The sequence below is a fragment of the Moschus berezovskii genome, chromosome 24, assembly GCF_049115385.1.
Source record: "Moschus berezovskii isolate FMDL1 chromosome 24, NW_MosBer_1.0, whole genome shotgun sequence".
Classification (NCBI taxonomy): Eukaryota; Metazoa; Chordata; class Mammalia; order Artiodactyla; family Moschidae; genus Moschus; species Moschus berezovskii.
This window is the reverse complement of record NC_142483.1, coordinates 44229795-44253614: the sequence shown is the minus strand read 5'-3', so window position 1 is coordinate 44253614 and position 23820 is coordinate 44229795. Positions and strand designations below refer to the sequence as shown.

General features: G+C 36.2%; 1 protein-coding gene across 20 annotated transcripts in view; it reads right to left on the bottom strand.

Moving 5' to 3' along the window:
• Window positions 1-23820, bottom strand: part of SETD5 (SET domain containing 5) — an 80105-nt gene that overhangs the window by 48083 nt on the left and 8202 nt on the right. Inside the window, exon 2 of one of the 20 annotated variants that reach the window (XM_055414383.2) lies at window positions 8430-8569. The exons of the other annotated variants lie outside the window; for them this stretch is intronic. The gene's annotated coding sequence lies outside the window, so the exon portion shown is untranslated. The remainder of the gene's footprint in view (window positions 1-8429; window positions 8570-23820) is intronic. 20 annotated transcript variants of the gene reach the window in all.

The following is a 23820-nucleotide window of genomic DNA, read 5'->3' as shown; positions in this document are numbered from 1 at the left end:
TAACAGCCTATGCAGACAGAAACTTAGCCAAGAAGCAGTCTCTGATCAGCTCTCTCCACAAACCACCAGAAAGTCAAATTTCTTCCTAAATTTTGGTCTCTGACAAAGCATGTAAGTGAATATATATTTAGATATATACAAGCATGCCATTTTCTTAGTGTGTCCCTTTATAGTTCCTCTGGCTTTATAATATCTATCCTCTATCATTCAATGTGAAATAAAACATTGAGAATGCTTTTATTTTATGAATTCTCATGTTATCAGCAAAGTACTTACTTACATTGAAATTTTACACCTTTTTCTTTCATTCTCATAAATATATGTTCCGAGCTTTCCAAAGTTTTAAAAGCACTTTGAAATCTAGGGCCCAATTATGAGATTTCAGAGTAAAGATAAATTATGCACAATGACTAACTAAGGGCCAGAAAAGTATATTTTCTAGGTATTTTTGAAATTACGTTAAACTCAGTATGTTAAAAGTAGGCACGTATTACAGAAAAAGAGATAATCTCTTCCCGCTTAGGCTGACATAAAAGGTAGGCTGAGTTACAGTTTGCAATGCCCACTTTTCTCAAGGGCAGTGATATTAATCTTTTAAGAGGGGGTAATTATTTTCATCCTATTAGCCACAAATTACTATTCTAGAATCAACTTAAAAAATAGCCTCAACTTATACTCCCTAGATTCTTCACCTTCTAGGTCTGGTTTCTTTTTCAGAGCTTTGGTTATCAGGCTGTTAACAGAGTATTGTTACTATAAAATTACTAGGAATCTCCTCCACCGGAATACTAAATAAGACTGTATACAAGACAACTCTATTCTTTAAACTCTTTAAGTAGCCAGAAGCCACAATTAACCAAATTTTTTCTTTCTGAAAGCAATAACCTTTAAACTGGGGTTCACTAAAAACACAAGCTTCTAAAATGCATTCTGAAACCAATGTGTTCAGTCAAGTCTACTATCCTAATATTTAAACTATTCAGTTCAGTTCAGTCGCTCAGTCGTGTCCGGCTCTTTGCGACCACATGAATCACAGGACGCCAGGCCTCCCTGTCCATCATCAACTCCCGGAGTTCACTCTAACTCATGTCCATCGAGTCGGTGACGCCATCCAGCCATCTCATTATCCGTCGTCCCCTTCTCCTCCCGCCCCCAATCCCTCCCAGCATCAGACTCTTTTCCAGTGAGTCAACTCTTCGCATGAGGTGGCCAAAGTATTGCAGTTTCAGCTTCAGCATCAGTCCTTCCAATGAACACCCAGGATTGATCTCCTTTAGAATGGACTGGTTGGATCTCCTTGCAGTCCAAGGGACTCTCAACAGTCTTCTCCAGCACCACAGTTCAAAAGCATCAATTCTTCGGCGCTCAGCTTTCTTCACAGTCCAACTCTCACAACCATACATGACCACGGGAAAAACTATAGCCTTGACTAGATGGACCTTGGTTGGCAAAGTAATGTCTCTGCTTTTTAATATACTATCAAGGTTGGTCATAACTTTTCTTCCAAGAAGTAAGCGTCTTTTAATTTCATGGCTGCAATCAGCATCTGCAGTGATTTTGGAGCCTCAAAAAATAAAGTCTGACACTGTTTCCACTATTAAATAATATTAAATAAAAAATCAACAGATAAACAGTAACTCTTAAGCAGTAAAAGACTTTTTAACAGGCCAATAAACCCAACTCAGTTAAGATGAAAACATGTCAGAAAAATTTTCAGTAAGGGTTAGTTAAAAGGAAATAACCATTAATTTAAGATTTAATTTCTGAATCTGGTTATTCAAAATTTTGCTATACATATAAGCTGAATTTATTCTTAAAAACTATTGACTTAAATTTCTTACTTTTGAATGACTAAACAGTAAAAAGAGGATGGGGAAAGTATCTGAGAAGACTTTTTGGTGATTATTACCTTCAATTTAATTTTTATATCACAGAATAGTTAAGAATGCAATAAATATACAACTTGTTGTATATAAATGACCAAGCTGTTTGAGAACTAATGTGGTAGCTACATTATATGCTTATCTTCCATTTCCAACCCAAAGTGAGATATTGAGGAAAAACACTGCCATTTTACAGCAACATAAAAGTTTTTTGGGACAAGAAAAAGTATGAAAAAATAGTATATTAGGAGTTAGGCAATTTGAGTTCTAACCTACAACTTATTTAATTTGGTGATCTCAGAAAAATAACTTTTTATAGATGAACCTTAAATTCCTCCAAAATCTTCACTGGGTTTCCTCATGCTCTAAATTTCTGTGAATCCTGGCACTGACAATTAATGCAATGTCTTAAAAATCCGTCTTCTCATTGTACAACAGAAAGAATACCTATTCTGCTGACTCAAAGGTGCACATGGATTGGTGTTTGTAGCAAACAAGAATTTAAATGGCTGTAACTTTTAAATATATGTAAACAGAGAGGAGCTGCTAGTAATAACCTGAAGATGGCTAAAAATTATTTTCACTCATTTCCAACTGTGTATTTCAATTTTCCTACAGTAAAAATGTGAGCAAAGGATATGTGGGAAACATGCAAAAAAAAAAATCTAGGAGAAATAAGTAAAAAGCATTAGAATAAATAAATAAGAATTACTGGAAAATAAGACACAAACTCTAAGAAAGACAGCTCAGAGTTCTGGGGGAAAGTTCACATACTTGGGGTAGTGTGTAAGTTAGGCTTACAATCTGAAGCAAGTTAATACAGGCAAAGGATCTAGAAGTGCAGGGCTGAAGAGAAGAAAAGACAGACGTGTTGTGATAAACTAGAGAGACTAACGAAAGATCATGATTTAGTAATGCAGAGTCAAGATAAAGTTTTCCTTTTCTCCCACCCCATCTCCTTCAACACTTGTTTATCCCCTGGCTCCTTTACCTAAATTTATACTCCCTCTATGGGCAACTGGGCTTGGCACAATAAACTGATGTCTATAAAAGCTCTAAATTTACTACAATAGGAGGTAATTAAAACCCAGTAAAAAACAAAAACCCTATTTCAGTCCATAGTAAAAATTTCTTTCCCATGAAAAACTTCATTAATGGTAATACTGTAGAAACAAAGACATACTTCACTGTGCTTGGGAGGGAGGGGAGGGTGACAGGATAAGAGCACATGCTGTGAATAATGGAACTACTGCTATCCTAAATTATTTTAAGATTACATTAAGGAAAAAAGGATTTTATTTATAACCCATTTAACAATGGTAAACAGATATTTACTGAGAAACTAACCAAGGATGCAGACTCTTTCTATCCTTAGAAATAATCAATTAGGAAAATTTTAGGTTTCTAAGTATCAAGTAAAGATGATGCCCTCAATGAACTTTGATTTATCTCTTTAAAGAGCAATATTCAAAGGACTTCCTAAAGGTTTTGCTCTCTCTGATCATGCTTTAGAGCCATTTCCACAACAGAATGGAAAAGAACCTCTCCTACTTCTATGTTTGCCTCCTCCTCTCAATCATACCTTTTCATTTCCAAACCCTGAAATGGGAACAACGTTTATTTACTCCAGACAAAGTAGGTTACTGACATTTATAAGGCATTAATTTTATACTTTCATTGGTTTAGGCAAAATTTCTCTACTTGACAAAAAATTCAGAGTTTTAAGTTAAGAGTCTAATTCATTATTCTAAATAGACAAAGAAACAGAGTTTTAAAAATATTAACTTAGAAGAAACCACATACCCAGCAGTGGAGAAAAGAAAGAAAATTAGATACCAACATGGGAATAAAAAAAAAATTTTTTTTCCTGGAGGCTGCTGAGCAGCTTGTGGGATTTTAGTTTCCCAATCAGAGAATGAACCCAGGCCCTCTGCAGTGAGAGCATGGAGTCCAAATTACTGGATTGCCAGGGAATTTCCTAAAAGAAATAAAAAAAACTTAAGCACCAGTTGTTACTGGTTCTACATTAGACAAAAAAGTCCAGATCAACATTCCTGGTTCTTGGGAGTTATATTATCTAGATTTGTCAGGGTTTTCTTCATCCATTCATTCAATAACCATGAAGTAACTACTCATATAATTATACTATGTATAAAAACGATGTTAAGAACTATTTACAAATGTTGCTCTTATCCAACTAGAAAAGGGTAGGCACTCAGTAAAAACTCTTTTGGTTTGCCTTTGTGCCAAGTTATTTCATTTTCACAACCATGAAGGGAGTAGAAAATCCTAAAGTGTGCCTCTACAATTAATGAGTCATCTTGAAGTGAAAACACCACCCTACCCCCAAAGAAAGAAAACCCAAGCCACTCCATAATTTAGTAGTGACACGGAAGAGTACAGAAACAGATTCTTCTGTAATACATCTTTTAAACTGTTTAGACAAAACTTATCATTGACTGGTCTCATGAAAAATTCTATTAAGAATAAAGAAGAATGATGAACAATGGGCAGCAAGAATCTTCAAAACACAAACAGAACCTGACCATACATGTCCTGTGATTATTTGGCTGACGAGCTGCCAAAGTATACAGCAGTAAAGGAATTTAAAGCTTAGTAATTCTGATATGCACAACAGGGATCCTCTCCTGACCAAGAGCTGTATCTTTATTAACTTATAAATAAAAATATAAATATTATAACATGTATTAAAAGTTTTATTTTATATAAACTGACAAAATTTAATATATTATACAATATAAAATATATCATAAAAATATACAAACATTACAAAAGCATAAAAAGCAGAAGTGAAATTCTCACACAAGTCTAGTTCCCAAAGGTGAAAGTGATAACCCTATTGTTCTTTAATCTACTTGGCTCATTTAGTTTTGGACATTTATATGCATAAGTACAAATTTATCTCTTAAATGACAACACTGATTCTATTCTGTGGATCTACTATAATTCAAATCAATCCTCTGCAGGTGGATGTTTATATTGTTGCTAATTTTCCACAATATACATAATGCTGCACTGAATGCATGTACATACGCCTTTCTTTATACACGTGTATAAACATTTCCTTTGGACACATTCTTAGAAGTGGAACTACTAGAAGGGCACAAGCATATTTACTAGTGATGCTGAACCACCCTACAGAAAGTTAAAGCCATTTTACATTCCCATAAACACAATGGGAAAGCTATATTTTCTCATAAAATTCAAAATAATTTCAATTCTAACGGTCTTCATACAGTTTCTTCCTTAGAAGAAACTCTCTACTGCCTAAGAGAAAATCCTAAAATGAAAGTTAACTACGAATTCTCAATAATTCAGTGATTAAGACTATTGATTGAGTGCACCCGGTTCAGTTCAGTTCAGTCGCTCAGTCGAGTCCGATTCTACGACCCCATCGACTGCAGCATGCAAGGCCTCCCTGTTCATTACCAACTCCCGGAGTTTACTCAAACTCATGTTCAATGAATCGGTGATGTCATCCAACCACCTCATCCTCTGTCGTCCCCTTCACCTCCTGCCCTCAATCCTCCCCAGGATCAGGGTCTTTTCAAATGAGTCAGCGCTTTGCATCAGGTGGCCAAAGTATTGGAGTTTCAGCTTCAGCATCAGTCCTTCCAGTGACTATTCAGGACTGATTTCCTTTAGGATGGACTGGTTATACCTCCTTGCTGTCCAAGGGACTCTCAAGAGTCTTCTCCAACACCACAGTTCAAAAGCACCAATTCCTCTGCGCTCAGCTTTCTTTATAGTCCAACTCTCACCCCCATACATGATTAATGGAAAAACCATAGCTTTGACAAGACGGACTTTTGTTGGCAAAGTCATGTCTCTGCTTTTCAATATGCTGTCTAGGTTGGTCATAACTTTTCTTCCAAGGAGCAAGCGTCTTTTAATTTCATGGCTGTAATCACCAATTGCAGTGATTTTGGAGCCCCCCCAAAATAAAAACCTCTCACTGTTTCCTCTGTTTCCCCATTTATTTGCCATGAAGTGATGGGGCCAGATGCTATGATCTTAGTTTTCTGAATTTGAGTTTTAAGCGAGCTTTTTCGCTCTCCTCTTTCACTTTCATCAAGAGGCTCTTTAGTTCCTCTTCACTTTCTGCCATAAGGGTGGTGTCATCTGCATATCTGAGGTTATTGATATTTTTGAATCTTGACTCCAGCTTGTGCTTCATCCAGCCCAGCATTTCTCATGATGTACTCTACATATAAGTTAAACAAGCAGGGTGACAATATACAGACTTGACGTACTCCTTTCCCAATTTGGAACCAGTCTGTTGTTCCATGGCCAGTTCTAACTGTTGCCTCTTGACCTGCATACAGATTCCTCAGGAGGCAGGTCAGGTGGTCTGCTATTCCCATCTCTTTCAGAATTTTCCACAGTTTGTTGTGATCCACACGGTCAAAGGCTTGGCATAGTCAATAAAGGAGAAGTAGATGTTTTTCTGGAACTCTCTTGATTTTCTGATGATCCAACGGATGTTGGCAATTTGATCTCTGGTTCCTCTGCCTTTTCTAAATCCAGCTTGAACCTCTGGAAGTTCACAGTTCACATACTGTTGAGTGTACTGGATGACCTCTAAAATTCTTTTATACTGAGTAGGAGATCTCAGTTACTTTTTCACTAAATTTGGGCTGGGATATTCAAAGTAAAACTTAGATAAGGTACTATTACAGAACCAAAGTACTTTCTTACAGTTGTCTCATAAGATAACTTCATTTCATTTAACAGAAGGCAGCACCAAGCTCTAAATTTCTTTTCCCAGTTATCAAAAAACAAATCATGCTAACCATCTAGATGGCATCTGTAGATCTGAGCTCTTCAAACAGGTTATCAAAACTCTGTTGAAGCAGTTTTGCCTCAGTAGTATAAAATATGATACCTTCAGTTTTAATTACCCTTGGAAAGAGAAGAAATTTTGAAACTATAAGAAGCTCATCAATATGGTTTATTATAAGACAGAGTGACAAAATATTGACTAAATTTATAACAAATTTCTATACATCATTTGGTATATGTTCCCCTATCACACATGACATGTTTCAAATCTAAGTTCTGGGCAAATGAGGCAAAACATCCCTCCCTTTCACTGTGCTGGCACTAGCACCCAACTGAGAGCCTAGATGAACAGCTATTCTTTCTCCTTTGAAATATTTCATAAATTGTCTTTTATCCATTCAGCAACACGATTCAAGGTTGGAATGAACTGCTCTCATGGCCTCTGGGTTCTCAACTCTTCATTTTCCCATAATGCTAATCCTTCTAGGGCCTAATTATGATCATTATCATTCTACTATTAAAACCTAAAATGGCTACCTAATACCTACTGGGTTAGTTCAAACTCCTTTGCCCGAATAAAAGATTTCCTTTGTTAATTAGATATTAACCTGTGTTTTTTCCTTTTCCTTCAAAATTTTGTTCACACTGCTTGTCTTACATGTTTTTTTTTTGCACCTTAAAGAAACTTTATTATGAGAATTTCAAACAAATATAAAGCCACAGAAAACCCTGTACTGAACTGATACAGACCCTACCAAGCTTTACTGAACATCTAACTCACAGCCAATCTTATTTATAACCTTTCTTCTTCTACACTATTATTTTAAAGCAAATCCCAGAAATACAAGTTGTATGTATTACATCTGCTGAGTAAAGTTGTCCCTTGTTTATTTTAAATATTGTGAGAGTGGTTAGGATATAATGACAGGTGACAGGGATATGGCAAGACCATCATTTGATTGCAAAAGTGAAAATGGATAAAAAGCTTAATGTAACCCATCAACTGATTTGCTGAGTAATGTTACACACACACTGCTACGAAAAAATGTCTTATTTTTTTTTTCCTTAAGAAAAAAATTACTGGGAATTCCCTGGTGGTCCAGTGGTTATAGGATTCTGCTTCCACTGGAGGGCACACAGGTTCAATCTCTGGTTGGGGAACTTGGAACAAACCATGTGGCCTCCCCCCTGCCCAAAAAAGGACTGAAAGCAATTTTAAAAATGCTTTTAGCACTTATGATTCATTTTATAAAAACTTTTTTGGCTGCACCACAGGGCATGTGGGATCTTGGTGTCCCTCCCCAACCCCCATGACCAAGTCCCCTACAGCAGAAGCCCACAGTCATAACCACTGGACTGCCAGGGAAGTTGAGTCCCTGTATGTAATTATTTTTTGATATGAGTTTGTTGATAATAAGATTTTTTGTGTTCGTGGGAATGCAAGTTCTCCTCATAGCAGAGTTAAGCACAAGCACACACACAAGCCAGTCTGTGACATAGTATTTCTGTAGGTATATGTTATGCACCAATAAGCAAACATAAGTGAAAACAGAGCATTAAAAAGAGAAGGACTGATTATCCTTCTATCATCACAGTAGCAATGGCTCATATCTGAGGTGTTAGTCAGCTGTTCTTAATGAGAAGTTTCTTAAGAGATGAGAACCTTAGAACGATGACAAACTTAGGGTTAAAAAAGCTCACCGACTCAGTGAAGGCATACTTTATAGTCAAAAAATAACTTACCAATAATGGTAAGGGTCACAGTACTAACAATGGTGAGTGTCACAGAAGAGAAACAAGTAGGATGTAGATAGCGGATTCCTACATGAACCACAAGGCAGAGATATCTGATGATCCAGTTAATGGAAAAGAGGTCCAAATCACTGTTAATGCAAATATATACCATTAAACATTCTATTAGCAAACTACCCTCCATAAACTGTATGGGTAACAGTAAAGTTAAACAACCAGTGACATACACAGTGATTTTTTTAAATTGTCTAAGCAAAAAATTAGCCTATATTTACTTATACAGTAGGTTACTGTGTAGAATGAAAGCTCTGGAAAAGTAAGTACATTATTTCCCTAAAAGAAGATGAACACCTCTGGACCAACTAGCTAGTAATTTTTTATGAGGCTCAGAAACTTTAGGTATCTGCAAAACATCATCATGCAAAACATCAAAAATATTTAACTTACGGACTGTAAAACTATTCTCTGGAAATCTTAATATGAAAAATAATTTAAAACCTTGATACAGGGAGTTCCCTGGTGGTCCAGTGGGTAGGACTCCCATGCCTTCACTGTTGAGAGCCTGGGTTCAATTCCTGGCTGGGGAACTAAGATCCTGCAAGCTGTGCAGTGCAGCCAAAATATAAAGAAATAAAAATTAAAACCCTGATAATCCGGTTTCAATAAACACTTCAGCTATACTGGGGCCAAAATTCTCATTCATTAACGAGTGGTGGTGGTTTAGAAGCTAAGCCATGTCCGCCTCTTGTGACCGCATGACTGTCGCCTACCACGCTGCTCTGTCCATGGGATTCTCCAGGGGAGAATACTGAAGTGGGCGGCCATTTCCTTCTCCAGAGGATCTTCCTAAGTCTCCTGCATTGCAGGCAGATTCTTTACTGACTGATGGTGGTGGTTCAGTCCCTAAGTCATGGCTGACTCTTCCAGTTCCATAGACTGCAGCCTGCCAGGCTCCTCTGTCCATGGGATTTCCCAGGAAAGAATGGTGGAGTGGGTTGCCATTTCCTTCTCCAGGGGATCTTCTGGACCTGGGGATCGAACCGGGGTCTCCCACATTGCAAGCAGATTCTTTACCATTGAGCCACCAGGAAGGCCCTTCATTAAGGAATACTTAAATTAGCCCCAGGGCACAGTCAAAGCAGTACTTTTAAATGAATACAAAGAGTTTAGTAAATTGCTCCACAATTCTTATGCAAAATATAATCACAACTTTATGCCCGGTTGAAATTTCTGAAGTATTTTACCATCTCTTTCAATCGCCTCTGCTTGTTTTTCGGTCCTATCAGAGTCTGACCCTAAGCAAAGCCCAGAATTCCAGCATTGAATCAAGTGGAGAACATGAAGCACCTTAGGTTTTATCTTCCACTTTTCCTTTTTGTTAAAACATCTTCTACTTACAAACTGATTTTTTCTTAAGTAAAATATTCCTAAATACTCAATACTACTGTCTTTGAATACTGTACATATCCTTTTCTAGTGCTTGACAACCAATATGAAAACTAAGACAAATATTAAATAGAAGAAATCCTATGCCCCAGACTTCAATAAATCTCTTGTAGACCGTCCCTAATAACTTAAAGAGTAGTGGTTCCCAAACTTGTTGGGCAGTTTTTTAAAACTGCAAAAATTTTGGGGGTGGAAGAAATGGCTATAGGGGCGTCAAAAGTAGAAACTTGCATTTATAAAATAAATGAGTCATGGGGGTATAAAATAAATGAGTCATGGGGTATATCTATAGTATGGTGACTAGTTAATACATACTGCAAGTTTGAAAGCTGCTAAGAGATCTTAAAAGTTCTCATCAGAGGAAAATGTTTTTTAACTATTTAAGGTGAGATGTGTTAACAAGACTTTGTATTCAAATCATTATGAAATCATTATGCTTTTTTGGTGTTCAATCACCAAGTCGTGTCTGATTCTTCGTGACCCCATGGACTGCAGCATGTTAGGCTGCATCATGTTGTACATCTGAAACATGTTAATTTAGTCTCAATAAGAAAATAGCCTAAAAAATGAGGCCATTAGGATGCACCCCTATTTCAATATGACTGGCGTCCTATAAGAGAAAATGTGGACACACAGAGATACACCAGGAATGTGCACACACTGACGAATAACCACATGAAGAGGCAAGAGAGTGACCAACTGGAAGCCAAGGAGAGAGGCCTCAGGAGAAACCACTCCTGCCAACACCTTGATCTCAGAGTTTTAGCCTCAAAAAAAAGTGCAAAAATTTTATTTGCCAATTAGGAAAATATAGTAAAACAAACAGCAAACAACTCCAAAAGCCACAAAAATAAACCCTGTGAATTTATCAATACATTAAATCTTTTGCAATTGGGGCTAAACTATTTATACTCTGATAAATATATCAGATGATATTTACTAACTGTGACCAAAAAATAAAAGGAAACAAAGCAGCTCCCACCTAAGAAGGTGCTGCCCTTTGACCTCTTGGGCCAAACCACCATAAAGCCCCTGGTTAAAGCAGGAAAAAAAAAAATCACACAATCCATGGCTCGTCAATGAATTTAGTTTCCTAAGAATTCACTAAGACTCAAGTTTGTGTTTCATGTTTTAAAGTCCAGCTCTTCCCCTATATGTATATGAAAGCAAGAAGCAAACCCATGAGGCAGGATCTCCATTTGCCTTAGCATTAATATTTAAAAATTCACCTGAGGTATATACTGTGTTACTCTTCTTCTAGCAGAATTGAATACTTCTTGGCTATTTATTATTTAAGCATACATATTCACTAAATTCCTACCAACTTTGCATTACTGAACTGTTAAAAGGAAACAATATTTGTCTGTTTTCTTTGAGGGGGACCTACAATAAATGTTTATTTGGCTATCAGTCTATTACAATGAAAAACAAATCCTAATTTACAAGTCGAAGTAAGTTTTCAAGATTTTTGGAAGCTGTTTGACACTTATTCTACAGAAATTCAATTCCTTTAAGAAGTCTTATCTGACTTCTAGCCTTATTATTAATGATTTCCATTTTTTACTTCCTTTGCAAAAGGTATTTTCTTTGGTAAAAAACTGGTTTACCAAGCACAACTGAGTGTGCATCTATGCCAATCTGATACGAGCAGGTTTTGATCTCTAGTAGCAAAATTATTTGAATTTTCAAAAATACAAGAATTTCCAGATTCTTTATAAGAAAACAAGTACTGACTATGTTCACAGGTAGGCTTTGTGACGATTTGCTGCTTGGCCCAACAGGTCAGAGGGGGCGCCTTTTTTCAGGCTGAAGAAGAAATCAACCGAGTCAAGTTTTTCTCTTAGGAATAAATCCGAGGGTGTTCATAGTTATTAACCTTTTTGAGGAGTAATCACAGATTTCTGTGAGAATCTTCTTAAGCTTATGAAATCTTTCCCTCAGAAAAATGCAGAGACAAAACTCATGGTAAAAATTTCAGGGATTCATAGGCCTCTGATCTACACTCTTTCCTGAACTGCAGGCAGTCTGGGATAAAGGAAGCCTGTAATTGACTGAATGGTAAATACCAAGGAAGTCAGAATTTACAATGTGTCTAGTAGGGGACAAAGTCCAATAAAACCTCATCCATTTCCTCTATCTATATCCTGGAGCCGTATCCAATTTTAGGCACAGAATCCTAGAGGAAAAAGGGGGAAATTACAGATGGGTGGCAATACAGAAAGTCAGGAGGAGAGGGAAAGGCAGATTATATTGGTGGAGCCTTCCTTAAATAATCTAAGTAATGTAGTATAATGAAAAAAGTCCTGGAACCATACAGAGGTGACTCACCTTCTTACTAGTTGTGCAATCACTGATTGTTTGTTCATTTGAGACCACCCTATAACACTACTTTCAGAATGAAGTAAACTAATACTAATAGAACTTAGCAAGAGATTGGGCCAGAAAGGTAGATAGGGTTTTTCTACTACATCCTACAGAAAAAACTCGAACTACCCAATACTTAGCAGGGTTACAACATTAAAGAAGCAAACAGAGGTCAAAAGGAAAGCAAATAAGAGCCACTTCCCTGCTTCCAAGGCAATAGTATTTAGTGGAAAAGAGAAATCTACAGTTTGAGTTTTGTTAGTAACTCACCAAGTCTATTAACTTTAAGACTTGCAAACAGTCATCACAGAAAAATTTGCACTCTTAGTCAAATATTCTATTAATTTTCTTAGAGAAATCTTCACTGTTTGGCATTGATGTGATATTTGTAATATACCCTTTCAGAAATTCAACCATCTCATAAAATGAAATCGACTGTATACTGAATATACTATTAATTTACCCACTTGCTTCTTCAATCTTGTATAATTCCTGTCAGGAAGAGTTTCCTGAATTCTATAAAGACTTTTAAAAAATATAAAGTTTATTTTTAGTACAAAGTCATTATTTATCTGTGTAGTCACTCTGTTTTTCCATTGATTGGAAACATCATGTAAGAGTCACAAGAGGAACTGGGTTCAAAAGCCAAGTAGCACCAGCGGGGAGAAACTGAAACATCTGAGTATGTTACCAACCTGCTTTAACAAGACTCAAAACAGCCAAGTTGGTATGTTTACTTTAACCTGTACTTGTTTATTGTGAAAAGTTTCAGACAAGTAATAAAAAGTAAAATTTTATAAGGAACTTCACTTATGTCTATCATTTCAACAATTACCAACTCACAGTCAATCTTGTTTCATCTTTCCCCTCTCCTTCATTCTAAAGGAAACACCAGTAACATTCATTTTGTTCACAAATATTTCAGCATGCACTGCTAAAAGGTAGTCTTTTAAAAAATGTGTGTGAACTGTAGTTCCTGTTCTGTTTTGGGGAAAAGACCATTGTTTTCTAAAATTTTAACTGGAATAGAGTTGATTTACAATTTTGTGTTAATTTCAGGTGTACAGCAAAGTTAATCAGTTATTCATATACATATAGCCACTCTTTTAAAGGTTCTTTCCCCATACAGGATATTACAGAGCACTGAGCCGAGTTCCCTTGCTATACAGTAGGTCCTTATTAGAAACTATTTTATATGTAGCAGTGTGTATATAGTAATCCCAATCTCCTCCTGATTTACCCCCCAACCCTTCGGCAGGGGCGGGGTGGGGGGAGGTAATTTTACCCATTATTTTGTCTCTTCCTAGAACTCCCAATTCCTGTATCTGTGTCATCCAATCTGAATTTATCATAGCACTTCTCAATCTCACTCTAATGCCAAAGCATTAAAGCAAAACAAAAAAAGAAAAAACTTACAAAAATTAAAGAGGGAACCTTCAAAACTCATTTTGCTCTGATACCAAAGCCAGACATTACCCAAATCAGTATGACACACATTAACAAAATGAAGAATAAAACTGTATGATCATCTCAACAGATGCAGAAAAAGTAGGAAAAAAACCAAACCTCTCAACAGATTTGGTACAAACAGAATGTACCTTAACATAATAAAATCCATGTATGACAAACCCACAGCTAACATCATACTCCATACAGAAAAGCTAAAGCTAAAAGCTAAGGAACAAGACAAAAATTTCCATTCTTATCACTTTTATTGAATAGAGCAGTCTAAGTCCTAACCAGAGCAACTGGGCAAGAAAAAAGAAAAGCCATCCAAATCAGAAAAGAAGTAAAACCATCTCTTTGCAGATGACGGTGTTATATCTAGAAAACCCTAGAAATTCCACCTAAATTGTTTAGAATAAACATATTCAGCAAAGTCATATGATACAAAAATCAACATTTAAAACATCAATTGTTTTATACACTAACAACAAACTACAGGATAGAGAAATTAAGAAACTATCCCATTTACAACATCAAAAAGAATAAAGCAATTAGGAATGAATTCAACCACGTGAAAGATCTGTACAATGAAAACCATAAAACACTGATGAAAGAAACTGAAGACACAAACTAAAGGAAAGTTCATGCTCATCAACTGAAACACTGCTAAAAGTGTACATACTCTTCAAAGTGATCAACAGATTTAATGCAATCCCTATCAAAATTCCAAAGGCATTTTTTACTGAACAGCTAAAGCAATCGTGAGAAAGAAAAAGAAATCTGAAGCATCGTATTTCCTGATTTCAAACTATATTACAAAACTACAGTACGGTGTTGTCATTAGAAGACATATATATCAGTGGAACAGACTAGAAAGCCCAGAAATAAATGCATACATATATGGCAAACTAATTTTCAGCAAAAATGTCAAGAATTTATAATGGGGAGAAATTCAGCAAAAGCTATGAATCAGGACATTTTTGGATATTCTTTAATTTTGGGAAGCATTTCTGTTACTAGGGCTGTTAAGAATATTTTATAGGCTATGACAGCACATAAGCAATTTAAGTGTCTGTAAACAGGTAAATGGATAAAGATACAGAATATATAATGGAATATCACCCAGCTATGAGAAAGAATGAAATACTGCCATTTGCAGCAAAACAGATGGACCTAGAGATTATCATACTAAGTCAGACAAAGACAAAATTGTATGGTATCACTTACATGTGGAATTTTAAAAATAGCACAAATAAACTTATTTACAAAACAAAAAAAAGACTCACAAACTTGTGGTTACCAAAGAGAAAAGGGATTCAAGGAATAAATTTCTAGTAAATCATTTCAAAATATACATTATGCTTCTAAAGCTGATGACTCTGATGGAATTATTTTTCTTAAAAAGTTTAACTACACGAATCTGCTTAAGTCTGAATTTAACTTTAAATGTAAATTGATACAATGGCATTTTGGTGTTATATTTTCTGTAAATTACGGTAGTTGTAAAAGAAACTAAAAGTGACTTTTTGATTTGCATATAACTATAAAATAAAAATGCAAGTAATTAAAATTTCATTCATTAAAAAAATAAACAATGAGGAAATGATAATCACTCTTCACCATGAATGGTGTCTGGAAGACAGAATATCCACACACAAAAGAATGCAACTAGACCCCTATCTTATATCACACAGAAAACTCAAAATGTATTAATGACATGAATGTGAGACCCTGAAACCATACAACTCCTGGAAGAAACGAGGTGATAAGTTCCTTGACACTGATCTTGCCAATAAGGTTTTAAAATTAATTCTTATTGGAGTATAGTTGCTTTACAATGCTGTGGTGGTTTCTGCTGTACAGCAAGGTAAATCAGTTATATATATCCACTCTTTAGATTTTCTTCCCATTTAGGTCACCACAGAACACTGAGCAGAGTTCTCTTTTCTACACAGTACGTTCTTATTAATTATCTATGCACTACTATATACAGTAGCGCATACTTGTTGGCTTCTCTGGTGGCTCAGATGGTAAAGAATCCACCTGGAATGCATGAGACCTGGGTTTGCTCCCTGGGTTGTGTAGATCCCCTGGAGGAGGATGGTAACCCACTCCAGTATGTTTGCCTGGAGAATCCCAAGGACAGAGGAGCCTGGTGGGCCACAGTCCATAGCATCACAAAGAGTTGGACATGACTGAGCGTCTAGGCACAGCACGGTACATACATGTTAATTCCACTCTCCTAATTCATTCCATCCATTCATCCACCTTTCTCCCTTGGTAACTGTAAGTTTGTTTTTCCACATCTGTGACTATTTCTGCTTTGCAAATCAGTTCATCTGTACCATTTTTCTAGGTTCCACATATAAGTAGTAGTATATGATACGTCTCTTTCTGACTTACTTCACTCTGCATGACAATCTCCAGGTCCATCCATGCTGCTGTAAATGGCATTATTTTGCTCCTTTTTATGTCTGAGTAACATTCCATTGTATGTGTGCACCTATCTTCTTTATTGACAAAATTTTTTTTAAATTTGACACCAAAGGCCAAGACAACAAAAGCAAAAATAAACAAGTGAGATTAAAACAAACTACAAGCTTCTCCAGAGCAAAAGAAACCAACAACGCAACAAGAAGGTATTATGGAATGGGAGAAAATATTTGCAAATTACACGCTGGTAAGGTGTTAACATAAACAACATCTAAGGAACACATAGAGTGCAACAGCCAAAACAGAACAGCAAAAATTCCAGTTAAAAAATAGGCAGGGGCTTCCTTGGTGGTTCAGTGGCTAAGACTCCACACTCCCAGTGCAGGGGTCCTGAGTTCAATTCAGGTCAGGCAACTGGCTCCCACATGCTGCAGCTAAGGATCTTGCATGCCATAACATCGAGGATCCCAAGTGCCGCAACTAAGACCCAGCACAGCCAAGTAAATAAAAAAATTTAAAAAGCAAGAGACCTGAATAGGTACTTCCCTAAGTTCGATTCAGTTGCTCAGTCGTGTCCTACTTTTTGTGACCCCATGGACTGCAGTACGCCAGCATTCCCTGTCCATCACCAACTCCTGGAGCTTGCTCAAACTCATGTCCATCCAAGCTGTGATGCCATCTAACCATCTCACCCTCTGTCATCAGAAAAAATGACCAACAGATCCTTGAAAAGGTTCTTAGTATCACCAATCATCAGGGAAATGAAAACCAAAACCTCGGTAAGACATCATTTCACACCTGTTAGTATGACTATTATCAAAAAGACAAGAGATAACAAATGCTGATGAACATGTGGAAAAAAAGGGAACCCCCATGCACTGCTGGTGGGAATTTAAAGTGGTGCAACCACTACAGAAAACCATGTGGCGGTCCTTCAAGAAATTAAAAATAGAACTACCATTTTATTTAGCAAGCCCACTTCTGGGGATTATGTCTAAAGGAAACAAAATCACCATCTTGAAGAGCTATCTGTACTCTAATGTTCACTGCAGCGTTACTTACAATAGCCAAGTTACGGAAAGAACCTAAGTGTCTGCTGAAGGACAGATGTATTAAAAAAACACGGTCTCTATCTACTTACCTACCTACAATGGCACATTATTCATAAAAAAGAAGGGCATCTTGCCATTTTGACAACACTGGAACTTGGAGTGCGTTACGCTAAGTGAAGACAGAGAAATCATTGCTTATACAAGGAATTACGGAAAAAGAAACAAAAACTCACAGAAACAGAGTGTAGGCTGGTGGCTGCCAGGAGTGTCAGAGAAACGGGAAGCCACTACAAGGGCACAAGCTTTCAATGAAAAGCTGTCTGAGGATCTAAAGTATCCCATACACTATAAAACTGAAACTTGCTTTAGAATTTATAGGCGCTCTCTCTCACACACAAAGGTAAACGTGATGAATGAAAAGTGTTAACTCAGTTGCTGGAATCCTTTCACAACTTATGCATATATCAAATCATTAAGCTGTATGCTATACATTTATCATAATTTTACCTGTCAATTATACCTCAATAAGCTTAAAACAAAAACCTCCCAAACTTCTGACCAGATGAGTAACCTGGAGTTATATAGCTTTATAATTAAAAAGGCCTCATGATATACCTTAAAACTCCACAGTTAAAAAAATCCCTTTAACTTTAGTCACTATATAAGTTGTTTATATAAAACAACTTCTAATGTCTGAAAGGGACCTTGGATCCTGAAAAGAAGCTTTGTTTCCTTAAAGCTCCCTTCTCTATTAACATTTTTAATGTAATTATATTCATATAGCAAGCACTGGCATATTTTTAGTCAGAAGCCTTGGCTTGCCATTGCCTTCTCCGAAATTTTAGCTAGACACCAATTATTCCTTTAACAGTTCGTTCTTTTCATATAACCGGTGGAGTCCTGATAATTAGGTGCTGTATTTACATCACTTATCCTAAGATGCAAATAAGAGTTTAGAGAATTGATCAAATATTCCTAACAATAATAACTTCCAAAATAAAAACTAACATTGATAGGATGTTCCTTTTCTAAAAGCCATTGTGTCCTAAATCAATTTATATGCACCAGCTCATGTAATGCCCACAACAAATTTATTAGAAATGCACTATTTCTATGTAGCCAAAAAATTAAACTCAAAGTTGAGAACCTTGTCCAAGGCCAGAGCAAGAAAACCGGCAAATTAGAACCTGAACCAAGGTCTACCCAACTGCAGAACACTCACACCTTTAACTACTATCATGTCACCATTTGGCATATCTTGATTTAACATTTTTTAGCAATAAAAATAAATATACTAGAATGTAAGATAGATTGCTGAAGTGATGTGGTAACTTCTTTTATGTATTATAATTAGAAAGGATAAAAGTTTTAATATTTAGCAGGTTTCAGATTTTCAACAATTTGATTTTTAACTTAAAACTTATAAAAATCAAGTAATTTGACTTTTAAATGACAAAGTTAAAAATCAGATGACATACTTTCTAATATAATATCTAAATTTCAGGTCTAAGGGTGAATCACTCAAAAAATGTTATTGATGACCTCTGTATTACACGTGGTACCAGTGGCCCAAGTGCTAGTCAGGTTTCAAGTATCTGAAATCAGCAAAGACAAATGGAAAATGATTTAGCATTTCAAGAGAGAGAATTTTTACCCCAATACAAAACAAGTTTATGAAAAAAAAAAATCAGTTGTTGGTATTTGATAACTTTTATTCTGAATTTAGTGTTCCATGATATTTTTATAAATGTAATCTTTTTCCATGCCCCAAATGGGAAAAGAAAGTTTTCCTTTCTTCCCAGAGAAAGGAAGTCTTTTATCTTGAACTGTCTATATTAAGTCAAGAAAGTCTGGACAACAGAAGAAGAAAAAAGTCTATATTCCTCTTCTACGGCCTAAAAGTTACCATTTACTGAAAAACCTAGAAGCAGGTAATTTTAGTAAATAAACTTAAATGCTTCTTGTTATAATAGAAGTACCATGACAAAATTTCACTTTAAATAGCATTCATAATTTATCTGTTAAGTCTTACATAATAGGAATGGGAAAAGAAGACAATGGGAAAAATCTAGAAGCTAGATCTCTGACTATATTCAGATTTTTAAATTCCACTTAGAAACCATATTTTATATAATTATAAAACAGAAAGTAATCCCTGAAAAGTCTGAAAGTGAAATACAACAAATTAACCTGTTTATCAAGTTGGTGACATAACCACACAAAGATGTATACCAAGTGATTTTAAACCACTATAATTTGACTGGACTGTATATCTCTGGAAAGATATATCCTAAGGGCAAAAACAAACAAACAAACAAACTCACTTTCCAGTAATCACACTGTTCTGCCATTCTAAAACTGCTGTGTGTGTATGTGGGACAAAGCATGATAATTACATTGCGTATTAGTGGAAACTGAGATTTGGGGCATGGGGAAAGACTACATTTATAAAAATATCATGGAGCACTAAATTCAAAATGAAAATTATCAAACATCAACAACTGATATTTTATTTTTTATAAACTTTTTACTTTGTATCGGGGTAAAGCCAATTAACAATGTTGCAGTTTCAGGTGAACACTGAAAGGACTCAGTCATACATATGCCTGTATCCATTCTCCCCCAAAACCCCTTCTCATCCAGGCTGCCACATAATATCAACAACTGGTATTTTGGAAAAGGAAAAAAAGAGGAAAGGATGAAACCATTTTTTAGTTCTATCCACAGAAACGGTCTAGAAAGAAGGTCCAACCCAAGAGCACCAAGCACTTCTAACACCCAAACCGTGGTCTCTAAATACCATTTCTCACTAAAAGAAATCAGTTTTGAAGAAATGAGTTAAGTCCAGGTTTGGAGCAGGAAATAGACAAAATGATCCGGGAACATCTTGTCACACTAGAAAGCAACCAATCAATCAATGCAAGTCAGGAAACAACTGATAAGGAGTAAAAAGGCTTTTCTTGGAGCTAACAGCCAAATGTGGGACAATTTTTAAATGTCAACATTAATGACCGAAAGAGACTGAAACATATCAAACAGGTATAAAATCCTAAGTACACAGTAATAATGACTCTCAATTCTAGAGGTTGCTAAGTTACCAAACCATTATCCTGAAAACTAGGAAGTAAGGGGGGAAAAGCAAGCAATGATTTTGCCTTTCCTATTCAAATTGCTATCTTAGGGGACCCACATAATTAACGAGGGTATTACAGAAAACAAATTAAGCAGTGACAGAATCTAAGCCTGTTCTTCTGGACGTGTGGTCTGAGAACTTCTGAAGTTCTTAGATTCTTTCAATGAGCAAGTAAAGGCTTTTTCTTTTCAACTATGTATCTGTGGGAGGCCAGATTTTCTTCAACCAAAACAATTTATCACAACAAATTAAATGCAGAAGTAACTACAAGAAAGCAGTTGTCGTCTATCACCAAAGATATTTGTTAAATGTTAATACCATTAAAAAAACCTGGAAAGTTATTTTTCATAATCATGTTACATACATCAGCAGGATTTGTTATTGCTATTCTAAAATTAGTTAATAACATTAAAAAAATACTCTGTTTTGATTTCTAGCATGGTAAATCTCAATAGAAACTATACAAACAGAAACTCTCTGGGCCCTAACATCACACAGACAAGCAGACATTATGTAACTCTTAAGGAAAGTACCTAGTACTTTATTATAAAGTATACTTGCAATGGATCTAATTGCTAATTTACACAGAATATGGGGATTCAACACATAGACTCAACAGTAAGAACTCAACACAACGATAAATTTAATTAAGTGTATAACATGAGGAAAAGAGAACCTATAAATTAGAAAGACAAACTTATCAACCAAGTGCAGTGTACAGACCTTATCTTGATCAAACGGAATGTTTTCATTAAAATTCAAAGGGAGTCCATTTTTTCTATTTCCCCTCTGTTTTGTTGTATTTTGAATTTTTCATAACAAAAAATTAAATCTGTATCTATTCCCTTCCTCACTACCACTAAAAAGAAAAAGGGCATTCTAAAACTCTCTCTTTAGTTACTATGTCACATCTGACTCTTGCGACCCCATGGGGCCTGCCAGGCTCCTCTGTCCATGGGATTCTCCAGGCAAGAATACTGGAGTGGGTAGCCTTTCCTTTCTCCAAGGGATCTTCCCAACACACGGATCAAACCCAGGTCTCCAGCATCACAGGCAGATTCTTAACTAGCTGACCCACAAGGGAAGCCCAAGAATACTGGAGTGGGCAGCCTATCCCTCCTCCAGCGGATCTTCCCAACCTAGCAACTGGGATCTCCTGCAATGCAGGCGGATTCTTTACCAACTGAACTGAGGGTTCAGAAAAGCAAACAGAAAAATCCTAGCAAAGAAGACAATCAGAAGAGCTCTAAAAAAAATTGCATTGCTACAGAGTGACAAAAAGTTCCCACAATCCTCTATAATTGGGGCGAGGATATAATTTATGGCCCAAACCGGGACATTTTTGAGAGTGAAAAGGGTATATACCATTACTAATTACTTGGGAGACATAAATCAGGAGTGTCCCAGGGAAACCAAGACATACGGTCACTCTATCCATAAAAGATTAAATTAAAAAAATTATTTTTCACAGTAGATATTCAACTCAATCCTCTGGGTTAACTATCTTCCAAAGAACCATATTCCTAGTATTACAGAGTTCAGAAAAGCTAAGGTATTCTATACAAAAAAATGTTTCATCCTTCTTGCCTGGCACAGTTGTATTATAAAGTGAGATATGTTTACTTCTCCTCTTGTTGCTTAGTACTTTCTACAAACGTCCAGCCATTCCTTTTCATACCAACTGTGCATGATAAACTATGAGAGTAAAGCCTTGCTTTTCTAAAAATACATGTCTTCCCATGGACCTCCTCCACACAAGACCTAATCAGCCTCCTACTCAATTTATGAACTGATACCTTATGCGTAGCAACACTTCAAATCTTAAGGGTAAAGTAAGGAAGAATTGATGCTTTTGAACTGTGGTGCTGGAGAAGACTCTTGAGAGTCCCTTGGACTGCAAGGAGATTCAACCAGTCCATTCTAAAGGAGATCAGTCCTGGGTGTTCATTGGAAGGACTGATGCTAAAGCTGAAACTCCAATACTTTGGCCACCTCATGCGATGAGTTGACTCACTGGAAAAGAGTCTGAGGCTGGGAGGGATTGGGGGTGGGAGGAGATGGGGACGACAGAGAATGAGATGGCTGGATGGCATCACCGACTCGATGGACGTGAGTTTGAGTGAACTCTGGGAGTTGGTGATGGACAGGGAGGCCTGGCGTGCTGTGATTCATGGGGTCGCAGAGTCGGACACGACTGAGTGACTGAACTGAACTGAAGGAAGAAAAAGCAAAAACATTTCATCCAGCCTAGGCTCCAAAGGGCACTGGCATTATTATCACCTATTCAATCTAAAGCACGGTATGGCTACAGGAACTGCAGAGTTTCATACAGGATGTTGGCATAATTTTTTTAAAAAAGAATCTTTAGCAAATATCTGGTTTTACTATTGCTTATATAATATATGCCACCAAGAAATGAGTACCTGTTAAGTTTTAAACACTTTATCCCATTTAATCAGTTTTAAAAATATTTGGTAAATTTTTCCAATGAAAGTAGTTTAAATATGAAAATATGCAACAATTTGGTACAATTTGTTGTTGTTGTTTAGTTGCTAAGTAGTCTGACTCTTTGCGACCCCATGCCATGCTTAGCCTGCCAAGCTCCTCTGTCCATGGGGTTTCCCAAGGAATACTGGAGTGGGATGCCATTTCTTTCTCCAGGGACTGAACCTGCATCTTCTGCTTGAAAGGCAAATTCTTTACCACAGAGCCCTATAATTTAGCCCCATCCTAAAATGTGCACTGACATGACTTCAACCTTTTATTCTGTTCTATTACTAAGTTATAACAGTAAAGTTTCAATTGCCATAAATAAAATAAATCTGTCTGCTAAGAACAGAAATAATTAAAAATGGATTTCAAAAATTTAGACTTCTGCAATTTCCTCAAACCTGCTTTCTGTTATTGTTGTTTTCTTAAAGTCATTTCACCTTATATTTTCTAGACTGTGGGCATAAAGACATTTAACTTGCATGGCTACAGTAGACTGCACCACAGAAATCAGGAAAATAAAAGTTTATGTCATCCAACAATCTAACGCTACAGCAGGCAATCTAATGTTCAGCATGCAATCAATCACAGTACCTCAAAAGTCTTTCTCTTTATTTTACTTTAGGTGATTAAACGCCTTTGTTTTTAGAACTAAAATATAGGTTTTTTTTCAAAAGTGCCTTTTAGATTCTATCCCAATGTTATCATATTAAACATTTGTTTTTTAAATAACCTTATGTAACTGTGGCTCTTCTGTTTCTATCTGGTTTCTCTTATAAAATAAGTCAGTTTTCAACAGCCTACATCAATGAAGGAAAATATAACATAAAAGCAGAGTAACTAACTGCCAACAGGCCTGTCCAGGTTATTCCTCATAAAAAAAACACCTTCCTTTGATATCAAGAATGCCTGAACAATTGATTATTAACTGCAGATCATCCACCTTTGCAGAGCTGTGACAGAAAACAAATGTATGTATTGAGGAATACACAGAGGTTGGTGGAAGGAAATAGAATTT